Source organism: Loxodonta africana, chromosome 18 (genome assembly GCF_030014295.1).
Source record: "Loxodonta africana isolate mLoxAfr1 chromosome 18, mLoxAfr1.hap2, whole genome shotgun sequence".
NCBI lineage: Eukaryota > Metazoa > Chordata > Mammalia > Proboscidea > Elephantidae > Loxodonta > Loxodonta africana.
In genome coordinates, this window is record NC_087359.1 from 63351488 (window position 1) to 63365978 (window position 14491).

Consider the following 14491-nt stretch of genomic DNA (forward strand, 5'->3'; position numbering starts at 1 on the left):
CACTTAGAGCACAACAAAAATGTCAAAAAAAAAAAATTATGCATCCCACTTTGGTGAGTGGCATCTGGGATCTTAAAAGCTTGCAAGCAGCCATCTAAGATGCATTAATTGGTTCCAACCCACCTGGAGCAAAGGAGAATGAAGAACACCAAAGACACAAGGAAAATATTAACCCAGAAGACAAGCCAAAAAACCCAGAACCAAACCCACTGCTATCAAGTTGATTCCGACTCATAGCAACCCTATAGGACAGGGTAGAACTGCCCCATAGGATTTCCAAGGAGCACTTGGGGGATTCAAAATTCCGACCTTTTGGTTAGAGACAAAAGGGCCACATAAACCAGAGACTCCGTCAGCCTAAGACCGGAAGAACTAGATGGTGCCTGGCTACCACCAATGACTGCCTGACACAGCAGGAGAAAAGTATGGAGCAGAACTCGAATTCGTGTAAAAAGACCAGACTTAATGGTCTAAGACTAGAGGAAGCCCAGAAGACATGGCTTCTGGACTCTCTGTTAACCCAGAACTAAAACCATTCCCAAAGCCAACTCTTCAGACAAAGATTGGACTGTAAAACAAAATAATATTCATGAAGAGTGTGCTTCAAGTAGATGCACGAGACTAAATGGGCAGCAAGATGAGAAGCCAGAAAGGGACAGGAGCTGGCTGAATGGACACGGGAAATGCGGAGTGGAAAGGGGGAGTGTGCTGTCACATTATAGGGACTGCAACTAGGGTCATATAACAAATGTGTATAAATTTTTGTATAAGAAAGCACAATAAAAAAAAGCCTAGAGTGGAGCGTATCCTTTGGACTGGGGTTCCTGTGCTGAAAACCTAGACCCAGAAGAGAGCTGTAACACTGAAGATGGTAAGAGACAGAAACAGCAGCAGCTGTACAAGCGATGAGAACCATGGGACCAGCAGGCAGCTGCAGTGGTGCTTGCCAGCCCAGGGAACAAGAGAGAGCTAAGCACCTTTGGGCAGGAGGCTTGCTGGGGGAGTGGGATGCCTCTGGGCACTTGTCTAAGGACCTAAAGAGTTGTAACATTTGCCTGAGTAGGGCAGAGGCCTAGAGAAGGGTCGCAGGCTGGCATGACCAAGGGAAGGGTCTGCCTGTGGGCACAGCCGATAAGGAGCTGAGAGCCATCCTGGTTGGAAGCTGTCCTGATTGACAAACTGTAGCCTGTTACATCCCTAATACTCCATATAACTGAGAGTATGGTCCTTGAGTTCAGTGTGGCCATTGCAACAAATTATCTAACCCAGCAGAGAAGCAGAGAGCACCGTCGGGGAGGGGAGGAGAGGCTAGTGTCAAAAATGGTGAAAAAGTTGGAGAGTGGGGGTATGTCTGACCTGCACCTCAGGTATCAGCTTTGGGCCGATCCTGGTGATTCTCATCCCTCCTCCTGAATGTAGACAGGCTCAGACACTAGGTTACAGGACCATTTTTCTTGTTTCTTATACAAGTAATCCATGTTCATTGTAGCAAAATAACATGCAGGTAAAACATTGCCCATAATCCCACAAACCAGCAATAACCACTTGTATAGCTGACCACTTTTTTCTATGCACATATGTGTATAAATATAGTTTTAACAAGAAATGCAACTATGCATACTATTCTGTAACACTTTTCTCCTAGCACTGTCAGGCAGACATCTTTTCTAGCTTGATAAAAATAGATCTGCATAAATTTCACTGGTATCTGGCTATATTTGGCTATAAAAACCCATTGCCGTCGAGTCGATTCCAACTCATAGCGACCCTATAGGACAGAGTAGAGCTGCCCCATAGAGTTTCCAAAGATGTGCCTGGTGGATTCAAACTACCAACCTTTTGGTTAGCAGCCATAACTCTTAATCACTACGCCACCAGGGTTTCCATATTTGGCTATATGGATGTCTACGTTTATTGACCCAGTTCACTTGCTGAATGCTTACATTTTTCTCACTGTTATCATAAACTCAGCTTTTGATGAAAAGGAGCATTTATACTTTGTTGCAAAGGGAAATAATACGCCTTCTTGTTTTGTTAGAGTCTCTCATTTTTCTTTCTTTTTTGCCATAGTCCAGCGATAACCCCTCTAACCCTGTGTAGCATCAAAGGCTAGCAGGTAATCCGAGCAGGCCCTAGAATCCTCTTGAGCAAAAGCAGGTAGATTAATGCGGGGGAGAGAGGAATGGAAGGCTTCTGAACCAAGCGTAGTTTACTGCTGCCCACCACGTGCGTGGAGTTGTGTTTAGGAGAACTCAATGCTCTGGTTTTCTGTTGGTGTGTGGAGAAGTGGCTTCTTAAGAACACATTTGACTTGCTTTATAAAATCACACCTGATTCTGGAGTCATTAGGAAGGGCTTCCCCAAGAATTGGGTGACTTGAGACTCAGGAGAATTGTAACCTTCATTTAGGTCAGGGGCTGTTTGATTGTGCCACACTTGATAATTGTCATCCATTCTAGATTCATTCCTGACAGATGGAGCTACGTGAATGCCATGAAGGTTGGGTAGAGGGCACTAAAGAAAATTGGGCTCCTTGTGTGAATAACGTTTGACCATGGGTAGCATGAGGGGAACTTACTTGCGTTATCTATCGCCAGACCCCAAGCTCTTGCATAGGAGTTTGTGACTTGCCAGTGAAGCTGTGGGTGTATCTGAGACTGAATCAACCACCTGGCCACTTTTTCAGCCTTTCAGCTTTGCCAGACTCTTAATGACTATCCCCTTGCACTCCCTACTTCTTAGCTCTTGACAAATCTCAAACTGTATAATTTTCAAGAAAAAAATCTTTTTTTTTTCCAGCCTTGAATAAACCACGTGAGAAATGTGATCCCACCTGCCTCGTGAGAAATATTTATATCCAATTCAAAAGTGATCACGTAAACTTTTAATGATTGTAAGCCATTCTTAAAAAATTGTACCTGCTCCCTAGCGTATTACCCAGTTGGTAATTGGAAGTTTGTGCTGTCATTAAAAATGACAGCTTCCGTAGATAACGTTCTTGGAGCTTGTAAAACACAGATAATCAAGCCTATATTTAACTTGTGTGTGGTGCAGCTTCCTTTCAGTGATTAGGTAACCTAGGGGCTGGGGCCTGGTGAAGTAGGAGAGCTCGCTGCAGGGATCAGCGGCTTTGTGCTCATGAATACCCTGCCCTGAAATGGAGTCAGAACGACCAGGACTTTTTAAAAATAAGCCCCAATTGGACTCTCATCTCTTTCCTCTCACAGTTGACACTGCTGCTCATGTTGAAGTTTATTTATATCTTCAGTCAGCCATGGTACAGAGGTCACTTCTATTGGCCTAAAATCTTAGAGGCTTCTGTGTTGCCTAGGAAAGCTGATCTCCTCAGCACTCAGGCTTGTAGTGCAAAAGCTTGTCTTTCGCAGCAGCTTTTCTGCCTCCATAACACCCCGACTCCCACCACCACCACCAATTTCCGTCTCCACTCTTTATTTAAAACTTGAATAGCTTTATAAGGTGCATCCCTGTAAATGAGTTCTCCTCCTCTAATGGGCTCTCTCCAGGCAGCAAACCCTCCATAAAGGAGCCACTAATTAAGCAAAAACCAGTTTATCTTGCTTAGCGACGTTTCATGAATCTAGCAGTCAATTTAGAAGATGGCAGCGCCCTTCTTTATAGCTATGATTTTAATAATATTCTTTTGTAGCATCCTGGAATCTTTTCAGCCAGCAGTTAGGGTGTGTGTGTGTCCCTGTTTCTGTCTTACTGTCCACCTTTAAGGCTTTATTTAAGTGCACTTTTATTTTCATGAAAATCCTTATCATTAAAGTTACTCTTTCAGGATCAGACCCACACTGAGCCTTCCTGGTTGGAAGCAGGTTGGGAAGCACGTTGATTTGCAGTAGTTGCACGCACTGGCTTTCAGGGAAGATGCCTGTCGGTCAAATGGCTCTTGTGTCTGAGAGGGTCGAGCGGCTCTCTCCCTTTCTCCGTCTGAGGGTGAACTGAAAGTGTTATGCTGGCTTCCCGGGGCAGCTTCGCCCACCGGCCATGTGCATGCCACCGTGGGATGCTGCACTTGTCTCCTCATGGAACCTTGAGCTCCTGGAGCCAAGTCTCATTTTGTGTGTGTTATTAAAGCGCGGGGGACTAGAAAAAGCAGCGCTCTCTTAATTAGACAGCGACATTCTTGCATAGTAGTCGTGTTCTCTTCGTGGCGTCATTGTCACAGCAAATTACCAGCTAGGTTAAATATTGAGCTGGTACTTCTCGGAGCTTCAATTATTTGCTCCACCCCGCCCTCTCCACCCCTCCTACCCTCGCCATCACCTGCTAGCCTGCACTTTCAACTTGATCTTCTGCCAAGTGGTAGCTTTTAAGTGAGGCTTAGAGAAGATACACTTTACAGCAGGAGCAATAAATCTGGCTTCAGGCAAGTTATTGGATGCCAGGAACATCTGAATGAGGGGTGCAATTTTTGCTCAGTGTATGGGGGTGTGCTGGGTCAGCCTAGGGGTCTTCTAACACCAGCTATAAAACTACTGGGTCAGTCAGTATATCTAGTGTGGGTGTCTCGAATGTGAGATCACTATTTTAGATGCCACATGAAATGCAAAAGAAATGGAAGACTCATCCTTTCTCTCTGAATTTTAATCTGTGAGGGGAAGGCCCAGAACACTGCTTATCAACACGCAAAGCAGTATTGTGCAGGCTGAGTGTGTGGCTGGAAAAGGAGGAAATAGAATGTAAGGCAGGCAGTCATGAAAGTTCTGAGTTTTAATTCCAAAGGTGAGAAAAAACGGATTGGCAGAAGGAAAAGAGAAGGATGTGTCAAGCTTAAGGAACAGCACACACCACGTAAGCCAGGGTGGAGGAGCACGTAAGCCAGGGGCAGGTGATACCAAGGAAATCAGCTTGGCCTGCGTGGTAGATCTTTGTAGAAAAATAATGAGATTGTTGAACATCAGGAGAGCAGCGTGGACCTTGATTTTCTCCGAGCTTAATGCTTTTTTTTTTTTTTAATGCTTAAGCCCTTTTGGAATGTAGGTCTTAGTGGCTGTCCTTTGTCTTTAATTGACCTTTCAGCAGCTCCTGGAGCTGGTGTTCTTGAAAGCCAGGTAAACAGAAGATTGCTCCAGCGCAGCCTGCCTCTGCTTAGCCAACTAAATAGCTGAGGAAATCCTGCAGGGGATGTTATTGAAGTGTTGTACACTCAATTCCTCACAAGCTTCATGCTGGGCTGCTCATTTTCTTTGGACAAAGATAGACTGGCTCCCTCTCTTGTTGACGGAATGAGAATTCTCTCGCATTATGGCTCATGTGATAACTTTGGTGGCGGTGGTGCGGGGATAATGAAGTCTCTTAATGGCTCCAGTTAAACCCGGTAATACCACTCTATCAAACTTCAGCTGGCTGCGGGAATCTAACCTAGTTTAGTATTCCTAAACGGCTAAAACCTGCCACTGGCATCTTCAAAGCACTAACAAGGAGCCTGCCAATCACTCATCTGTTTCCTGGAGTCTATCAATAAACCCGTGCTAATTTTTTTTAATTCTTACCTCCAGGATTGTGCGTCTTCCAATTCCAGCTTTCCAGCCCTGGGTCAGTCTCCTTGGATAGACTTGGGAAGTTAAAGTCGTTTTAGCCACAGCATTACACTTCTCAGTCGCTTTGCTTCTAGCATGCTTGTTTAGAGCACCCAAAGGAAGAGAAGTCATTTTATTCTGGAAAGTGGGGGGATGAATTTGCTTCAGGACCTGCCTAGGTCTAATTAGTATAAAAAAAAAAAAGTTTTTTTTTTTATTTTTTATAAGCAGGCTTTGCTCTGTGCATGAGGCGTGTGTGTGCATGTGTGCACGTGTACTGTGTGGTGTGTACGCACATGTGTGCAATGCGTTGTGTGTGCAAATGTGTGTGGTGTGTGCACGTATGTGGTGTGGGCCGTGCATCCTTGGCTATGATAACACACTCAGCAATGACTGCTACTCATTCGGATTGGCCTGCTTCAGTTGTGTTTCTCAAGATGGCTGGTGGATGTGGACACTCACAACCTCTTTGCTTTCCTGAAGATGTCCCATATTCACCCCCCAAAATGGAGAACTGGATGGGATAGGACTGTCAAAGCAACTTTTCGATGAGCCTGAAAGAGATAGGAAAACGGGGCCGGACGCTGAGGCAGAGGAAGGGCAAATTGGTGGGCGGGGCGGGGGGAACACAACGAGAAAAGGAATAGGTGGGGGGAGAGGTCGTTTTAACCTAAATTAAATAATGGAAATGATAATTATGGACAGCAATGATTCGGCAGCTTCAGAACTACACGACCGTGATGAATGGCTCTCCAGGGAAACGGGGCGCAGCCTCCTCTCCTGGAAGTCGGGGAAGGGGTCTCTGTGCCAACCAGGGGCGGAGGCAGAGCGGGCCGCCGCCTGATTTAGCCTGGAAGTTAAAATCGCTGAAGCAGTTTATAGCAACATCAGAGTGAGCCGTGGCGCGCTGTCAGTAGGCAGGATCCAGCGATGGTGGCATAAATGTTTCAAATGTGCTCAGGGTAATTAGTTTTGAATTACCATGTGCATATTTTAAACATTTAAATGATCATCCTAGGTTTTCGAAAACAGTTTCGCACGGCTTGATGGCCCTCCCGCTCCCCGCGCGGCCTCCTCCTTGGGAAGCGGCCCTGTGGCCGCCGCCGCCGCTCTGTCGCGCGGGATGGAGCCAGGTGGAGCATGTCGGTTCTGCGGCTTCAGCCCAGAGCTGCGCGGCAGGAGCCGCACTAACCCCTCGGATCAAGGGGATTAGGCCGCAGCCCCGGGTCCTGGCGCAGCCGGCTCGCCCAGGACTTTCCCTCCTCCAAGCCAAGGGCGCCTGTGCCAGTTTTTCAAAACGATTTGTTCAGCTTTCAAGTTTTCCATTGTGCATGAAAATGCAATTCCATTTGGGCATTTTTTTTTTTTTTTAATCTTATGAAGACCCAGAGAGCTGGGAAACTTGATAGATGATTAGCCAACTCGGAGCTACTATTGGTGCTTTAAAACAATGGACCTTGTCCACCAGTCACTCAGGGCAAACTGCCCCATCCCAGCAACTTCAATCTCCCTAGTGTTTGGTTCAGCATGCAAACAGCGATTTCTAAAATCCCTAATTAAGTGAGCAAAGGTTTTCACTCCACAACCCTTCCCAGAAAGAAAGGAAAAACCTCTTGGCGATGGAGTTGATTCCGATTCACCCAATGTGTTGCAGAGTAGGACTGAGCTCCACAGGGTTTTCTTTTTTGTAATCTTTATGGAAACAGATGGCCAGGCCTTCCTTCTGTCGTGCTGCTGGGTGAGTTTGAACTGCCAGCAATTCCATTAGCGGCCAATGGCAAAGTACTTGCACCTTCCTGGTTCCTTGCTCCCTGGGACAGGAGTTGCTGAAGGTGGTACCGTTGGGTGTCTTCCATAGTCTCTTTGGGATTGGGGAGCTAGTGGTTAAAGTCACGTTTCTAACTTCCTGTATCTGAATTTAGACGAGTACCTTGGAGAAGCTGCCCTGCATCCATTTCTCCCTGTTGAATGTGCAGTTTTCTCCAGCAGGTGGAGCTGGGAGAATAATAACTCTGAACCTGTGCCTGGGACCTCCAAGTGGGAACTATCTATGCTGAGATCCTGATTGAATGAAAATTGCTCATTATGCAAACTGGTTCAGTACACAGAGGCAGCCCCCAGGCACAAACCCCAAGTAGTTGCTTTTTCTCTCCCCGGATTAAAACATATGAACTGCTTTGATGTAATCTTATTACAAAGCCTAATAGAAATTTTATTTCTTCTGAAGTTGCCTGTCATTTCTTATTGCCCCTCTTCTTCTGTCCTGTTAACACTCTGTGCATTCAGGGCCACGGGGTTGAGTGTAGACTGTATTGGAGGGTCAAAACAGTGTGTTTTCCTCGGCAATGACCCGGGTTATTTAAATACAGTTACATGGTTTGCAATATGTTTAATCTCTTGTGTTTTTTTATCCCCCCACTGCTATTTATCATTTTAATGGAATGCTCCAGAATATCACATTATGCAATGTGTTTAAATTGATAAATTATATTAGAAAAATATTGGATAGGATTTTTTAATAGTAAGTGGGTTTTGTAGAAATATTTTCTCATTAATAAATCAGCTGCTTGCAGGGTAAGAATTGTAAGGATTTGGGAATAAGCTATATTTATGACCTATTTGGCTAATTAAAATTAAAGCATAATTTTAGCATGAAGTTCCTGCAAGACTTTGCAGAGAGGATGGGGGAAGAAACTTGCCCAAATCCAGTTACTTTTAAATGTCAGTTGCCATAACAACTTCACATGAGCCATATTTTTACTTGAAAATTCCTTTTAGGACTCAGTTGCTATAATAATTTGCCTCAGCTCTTTTTAGGAGGCATATTTTCTTTTGTGATCATTTCAAAGCTTTCGTTACTGTAACAAAAATGACCATGTAAACCTCAACTCTTTATTTCTCCGTGTATAAGAGCAGAGTGGTCCCCAAAAATAGAAATGGGTGCTACGGGGAATGGTTGTGTAGGGAGGGCTCTCCCAGACCCTGGGGGAAAAGGGCCAAGCTCTAGGGAGCAACTGTCACAGGAGCCAGCGCCCCTCTGGGTGGGAATTATTAAGCCAGTAGAATTTTCTAAAGTGTGGCTGTTAAGCTTTTCTGTGTCCTGGGGGTTTTGCGTGAGGCAAATACCAGTCTGACCCTCTCAACGCAGGATGGATCCGCTCATGTGTTCCAAAGGCCTATGGCTGCCTCACTTTGTTATTCAGCGGAACTACTGGTATTTGACAACCGAGTGAGGCAATCCCCTAAGTATTTACTTAGAAGCAAAGTGGTAGCAGAGTAAAGTTCAGTGCCCTTTCTTTCACTGTTTAGCTGTTAACCTTAATTCATTAGACAATAGGACCTCAGAGGAGCTCCAGCATCTTCGTTCTATTCTGGCCACAGGCACACCAGAGGGTACTAGTTGCTGCCAGCCTTCTGGATCTCTCTGGGACTGACATTGTCATTGCTAAGGGCAAGCAATGGTCCCGACAAAAAGGTCTTGCAAGTGGGAAGAAGAACACTTAATGTCAAGAGACTTCTGGTGCCATCTCGTTGAAGGAGCCTGGCTGTTCTTGCTGTGTCCCTGGTGGAAGCTGTAGTCAAGTCTGATTGTCCTTGCCATGGCTTTAGTGACACCATAGCTCCTCTTCCTGGTTCTCGCCATGTTCTTTCCTCTCTCCTGTCCTTCCTCCTACCCCAGCTCTTTGATTGGATCTCGAATGGTCATACTCCTTACTGGACTCTGAAGCTCACAAAGGGACAGTGGAAATTCTGTGAGAAGGATGGTAGAGTGAAAAGATGAGACATGGATTTCTATCCTGCTTTCTTGTGGACTTCACCTTGGAGAACCCATGTCCCCTGATGTCCTTATCTATTAAACCACCAGGTGCTGTCAGATCGGGTCCAACACATGGCAACCTCATGTGTTACAGAGTAGAAAAGCTCCGTAAGATTTTCTTGGCTGTAACCAATCTTTACAGAAGCCAATCTCCAGGCCTTTCTCCCAGGGTGCCACTGGATGGGTTTCAACCACCAGCGTTTACACTGGTAGTCAGGTGCCACTTAGGGACTTTTCAGTGGTTATGGTAAAGGTAACCTCTTGCCTTCCACCTCATAGAGAGGAAGTCAGGATCAAACAATTTGTGGGGAACGGAAAGCAAAAAACATTCCGTAAGTGTGTTGTGAGCTGCCATCGAGTTGGCCCCCAACTCATGGTGACCCCATGCACCACAAAACAAAATGCTGCCCAGTCCGGTGCCATCCTCATGATGGATTTCAGATCAGACCATTGTGATCCACAAGGTTTTCATTGGCTGATTTCCAGAAGTAGATTACCAGGCCTTTCTTCACAGTTTTGGTCTGGAAGCTCTCCGGAAACCTGTTCAGCATTATAGCAATACCCAAACCACCACGGACAAATGGCTGGTAGCTACACATGAAGTTCATTGGCCAGGAGTTGAATTTCAGTCTCCCGCGTGGAAGGTGAGAATTCCACCACAGAACTACCACGGCCTCTCCATAAATATGTAAGGGATAATGATTATTATATTTTCTTTCCTGGGTGAACCAGACTTTGGCGTTATGAAGCTTATACTCTAGAAAAATAATGGGGCTGGAAACATGAGCTGCTCTTTTCAGACCTCGGTGATGTGTCTCTGGAAGAGACTTGGGTGCAGGTTTGCATCTGTTTGGGGATGTGCAACATTTTCATTGTTCTGTACACGTCCGCTGAAATGTAATACTTGACATTTCTCAAGAACCAGTTGTGTTTTTTTTTTTTTCCAACCGAGTGTAACTGAACTATATGCTCGGGGAAATTGAAATAAAACATTATTGTTTGGTTTAGAGGTGGAACTGGAGTTTCTGCTTCATTCTCACCCTTCCTTTGAAGACTACCCATTCTTCCTCCACGTTCTAGCCCCCAGGCATAGGAAGCAGATTTCAGTGGCTGCTCCTTTGCACATTACTGAGACAACACGGGGCAGGAGAAAATCGTAGGACTCTGTGGTAAAACAGATCAGTGTTCAGATCCCACATCTTACATTTACTTAACCTCAGAATTCATTTCCTTGTGTATAAAGCAGGGATGATAATAATGCATGCCTTTCCGGCCTGTTTCGAGGATTAGAAATAATAAATATAAAGCACCTAGTGTATAAAACCCATCACCGTCAAGTCGATTCCGACTCATAGAGACCCTATAGGACAGAGTAGAACTGCCCCCATAGAGTTTCCAAGGAGCGCCTGGCGGATTCGAACAGCCAAAGTCTTGGTTAGCAGCTGCAGTACTTAACCACTACGCCACCAGGGTTTCCACCTACCATATAGTAGACTGTATTTTAAAATTGCTGTGATAGTTACTATACTATCCATGCTTGTGGTAGGACTGAAATTCCTTCCGTCTGGCCCAGGTGCAGTGCCCTATGACCTAGTGGTGGGGTGCGGGGGAGGAGACATTTTCATACCCTCAGTTGATTAGAATGAACAACCTCTGGGAGCCTAGTGGAGACCTTTGTTCGTAGTACCCCATCCAGAAGGCAAATCTGGGCAGAGAGTGGACAACATTACAGTTAGGTTGATTTTGATTTAACCTAAGGAAGTGTTTTCTAGTTATCAGAGCTGACCACCAACATATAGGTCACTTTAGAATATAATGGAGTCCACGGGTAGCACAAATGGCTAAGTGCTTAGCTACTAACTCAAAGATTGGTGGTTCGAATCCACCCAGAGGTGCCTTGGAAGAAAGACCTGGTGATCACCGCCATTGAAAATCCCGTGGAGCACAGTTCTACTCTGACACACGTAGGGTCGCCATGAGTTGGAATTGACTAGAGGGCAAATGGTTTTTTGTTTTGTTTCGGAGTATAATGAGCTTCTATCCCTAAGAAAAGGCAAGTAAACCTTTGTAAAACCACTGTAGGAAAGCAGTCCTGAGTTTGGCCCTTCAGACTCAGAGCTTTAGGTAAGGACAAAGGTGAGGAGGAACACCCTTGGCATCAGTGTTTGGCTACCACTTCTGTTTGGGTTCCCTTCCCCACCTGAGGTGCCTTGTGGGGGAGATGCTCTTCTGTGGCCATCTTGGGAACCACCTCAGAGAGAAGGGACCCAGCGCTGAGTGACACTGAGATAGGAAAACGTTTTTGGAAAGTACGGCCTGATTTTGAGGAAAAGCTCGATGTGATTGTGGCTTTGTTACAGAGTCAAAATCACAGCTACCCCAAATTGCCACTGAGTGGGTTCCGATTCATGGCGCCCCGTGTGTGTCAGAGTAGAACTGTGCTCCATGGGGTTTTCAATGCCTAATTTTTCAGAAGTAGGTCACCAGGCCCTTTTTCTAAGGCACCTCTGGGTGGACTTGAACCTTCTACTTTTCAGTTAGCAGCAAAGCATATTACCGGTTTGCACTATCCAGGGACTCCTGGTGCCCCAAGAGTTGCTGGGAAATTCCCTTTGGCAGGCAGACAGGATCCAATGGGAGGCAGACTAGTTGTGGGGAGAAGTCTTTATCCTGGGAGCAACTGTCCTTATGGCTTTGGCTGTCTTTCTGCCTTCTTGAACCCTCCCATGTTCTTTCAGCTGGCTGGGTCCGTGATGGGAGCTGTGGGTCCATTCAAATTTCTGTCATATTCGGTGACAACTGGGATACCTTGCTCCTGGGCTCTTCTCTTTGGCTCCTCGCTGCACGGCCCCGTACTCACTCTTCTGTACCCCCAAATGCTCCCTGATGTCTGCTTTCTTCCGCATCAGATACAACTGAACTGTATTCTTAGTCGATGGGGTTTGATTAGGAGCCCTGATGGCTCAGTGGTTAAGACCTTAGCTGCTAACCAAAAAGTCGACAGTTCAAATCCACCAGCTACGCCTTGGAAACCCTATGAGGGCAGTTCTATTCTGTCCTATAAAGTCACTGAGTCAGAATTGACTTGAAGACACTGGGTCTTTTTGGGGGGGGGATGTTAATTGCTTAATGACATCTGAGCCACAGCCCAAAGGAACACCAGCCATCGGCACAAAGCACAAGGCCTGTGTCCCATGCCAAAAAAAAAAAAAGGCACATCACCCACAGGAAAAACGTTTTGGAAAATCACCTTTAAAAATAGCAGCACCACGCATGCAGTAAGCAGCTTTCAGCCACAGTCGGCCGGCCATAAATTTAATCTATTTTGACCTGGACACAGCTGTTTTCCTCTCCTTTCTTCAGCATCTTAGGACTGGCAGTGGCCAAGTGCCCATTGTCAATGGCAATGGGTTCTCCTGTTGAAAGGCACTTTAATGAGAAAATTGGCACCACGTTCTGCTCCTCCAAGTGCATTGTTCCCTCAGCAAAGTTTTTAGTTAACAAGTTTGGGGGTTTTGATCTCAAAAGCACTGGGGAGATAAGCTGCAAGGCCCAGCAGTAACATTCCTTTGGAGACAAGCATGAGCCAGGAATGTTTTCCAGGAACGGAAAAAATCAGACTGTAAAAAGTACAAAGGCAGGCCATGCCGGAGGGGCGGGAAGCCTGGGTTATTCCAACCTACCCACCCCCACCCCCACCCTGATGTGGTCGTTAGTTGCCATCGAGTCGATTCTGACTCGTGGAGACTCCGTATGGTACAGAATAGAGCTATGCGCCATACTATTTTCTTAGCTATAATTTTTTTTTAATAATTTTTATTGTACTTTAAGTGAAGTTTACAAATAAGTCAGTCTCTCTCACCTAAAAACTTACATACACCTTACTACATACTCCCAATTATGCTCCCCCCAATGAGACAGCCCGCTCCCTCCTTCCAGTCCCTTTTCGTGACCATTTTGTCAGCTTCTAACCCCCTCTACCCTCTCACCTCCCCTTCAGACAGGAGATGCCAACATAGTCTCAAGTGTCCACCTGATCCAAGAAGCTCACTCCTCACCAGCATCTCTCTACAACCCATTGTCCAGTCCAATCCATGTCTGAAGAGTTGGCTTTGGGAATGGTTCCTGTCCTGGGCCAACAGAAAGTTTGGGTACCATGACCGCTGAGGTCCTTCCAGTCTCAGTCAGACCATTAAGTCTGGTCTTTTTATGAGAATTTGGGGTCTGCACCCCACTGTTCTCCTGCTCCCTCAGGGGTTCTCTGTTGTGTTCCCTGTCAGGGCAGTCATTGGTTGTGGCCGGGCACCATCTAGTTTTTCTGGCCTCAGGCTGATGTAGTCTCTGGTTTATGTGGCCCTTTCTGTCTCTTGGGCTCGTAATTACCTTGTGTCCTTGGTGTTCTACATTCTTCTTTGGTCCAGGTGAGTTGAGACCAATTGATGGATCTTAGATGGCTGCTTGCTAGCGTTTAAAACCCCAGACGCCACTCTCCAAAGTGCGATGCAGAATGTTTTCTTAATAGATTTTATTATGCCAATTGACTTAGATGTCCCCTGAAACCATGGTCCCCAAACTCCTGCCCTTGCTTTGCTGACCTTTGAAGCATTCAGTTTACTCAGGAAACTTTGCTTTTGATTTAGTCCAGTTGTGCTGACCTCCCCTGTATTGAGTGTTACCCTTCCCTTCACCTAAAGTAGTCCTTATATACTATCTAATTAGTAAGTACACCTCTCCCACCCCCCTCCGTCCCCCCTCTCGTAACCAAAAAGAATGTGTTCTTCTCAGTTTAAACTATTTCTCAAGATCTTACCTATAATCTTAATGGAAGTAGATAGCCAAGCTTTTTCTTCTGTGGTACTGCTGGGTGGGTTCCAATCATTAATCTTTAGGTTAGCAGTGGAGAACATACCGTTTGCACCACTTGGAGCCCTTTCCCCTGGCCTATCTCCATGCTTTCTCCTGGGAGAACGTCAGAACCACTGGGTGCTTATGGTTCTTTGAGCTATGGTGGCCTGTACTGCTTTTCAAAGAGATAGGTCTCTTCTCTGTGCAGCCCCTGATTAGCATGGAAATGGAGACATCATTTTTTAGGGGACCTCTGTTGACATTCCCTCACACATCCACATTG